Raw genomic sequence first — 1,658 nt, forward strand, 5'->3', positions numbered from 1 at the left:
TTTCTTTTTTTTTGTTATTTTATGGCCTTATAACAATTATATTCAACAATTTTGATTGAGCTCGAGGCCGTTTTTAATGAAAAACTTATTGTGGAAAAGCAACAATAACAATAAATATATAAATAAAAAAAAAATTTTTAAAACGATTACATCTAAAAATTAAATTAAATCTAGAAATAGTAAGCAAACAAATAAGTTTCTAAAAATTGTAGGAAATGAAGAAATATATATATATTTCTTCTTAAAAAAACAAAATCGAAAAATTAAAAGAGAATTAAATATTTTTTTATAAAAAATATAAAAAATCCGCTGCCCGTGGACTCGGACTCGAACTCGAATCCCACCTTGCTCACTTGGCCATTGCGAATGTTAGAGCAGTGCGAGCTAAATGATATACAAGAGCTTTCTGCCAAAAGAGCTTTTCACCATGAAAGTTGGCAAGGAAGCTCATAAGTGTTCTACAGGCCTCTACGTCGCAGTAGATTCCACTTGGAGTTTCGCCTGTGATTATCAATTACTGCTGATTTAACGAAGCACTGAGTTCGGGCTTACACGTTGCCCAACCTTTGTTTAAGGCTTACAAAACTGGCAATGGAGTCTTTATCGAAGGTAATAGGGATAATCTTAACTTTTCTCTTGGGGAACATGCCTCGATTTTGCATGTCTTTATTGATAACCAAGCTGACTTAAAGGCAGTTCCAGGCACTTTCAGGCAGTTCGGCAGAGTAAGTCTCGGCTAAATGATGTTGAAAACCATAAAAAACTGGTTTTACTAAGGCAGCCGAGTCATCACTAGGGAGTACCAGATAATGAGAAATCTGACCGTTTGACTAGAGTGAGCTCCCACAAGATATTCCTCAGTACGAAACCAGTCATATCACTTTCACCACCAGCCATTGTTTTTGGGACTCCTAAGACCCAATTTTATTATTTCTTGCTCATAGTCGCTATTGTAATTTAAAACAAAAGTAAATGATAGGCGGTCAAAAATACGATTGCAGACAACTCAGCGATTCGAGTAAGACAAGTGTTCTAAATTCCAATTCAAAATGCTTAAAACACTTCAAAAAACATAACACCACTTCTAATTTTCTCACTATCTTACCCAACTGCAACCGACTGCATCCCCTCCACCGCCCTGCTACCCTCCAGCAAGCCAGCCTGCTACTTGTCACTGTAATTGCTAAACCGGCAATAAGGGATATGTTAATTTTGCTTGCAACATGACAGCGGCAACAATACAAAGAAGATGTTAGCTGCAACAAGGCAAGAGGCGGAACTCGAAGCCATCAGTTGCAAGTGTTGCGTTAAAGAATCCCTTTGGCGCTTGCTGCTGTAAATAAAACTCTGCATACACGCCAGCGTATGCGTACGACCTTTGATTGCACTGCCTCTCCTCGCCTCACAGCAATGCACTAATTTTCAGCTGGGCAAATAAGTTTGCAAGCCTCCAGAACAATCAAGCAAACTGAAAATTGCAAAAGACTCGAGGGCCTATTCAATCTCTGGGTACTTGTTTGCTACAGTTGTTGTTGCTACTATTTTTATTGTTGTTTCATCTGTTTTTATTGTACATGCAATGCCGCTTTCCTTTTTTGTTGTAGTGAAAGTTGCAACTTGCTGTAAAATTTTTGGTGAATGTTATATGCTAATGTGTA

This window comes from Rhagoletis pomonella, unplaced genomic scaffold, assembly GCF_013731165.1.
Source record: "Rhagoletis pomonella isolate Grant_MI unplaced genomic scaffold, Rhpom_1.0 Rhpom_scaffold_00011, whole genome shotgun sequence".
Classification (NCBI taxonomy): domain Eukaryota; kingdom Metazoa; phylum Arthropoda; class Insecta; order Diptera; family Tephritidae; genus Rhagoletis; species Rhagoletis pomonella.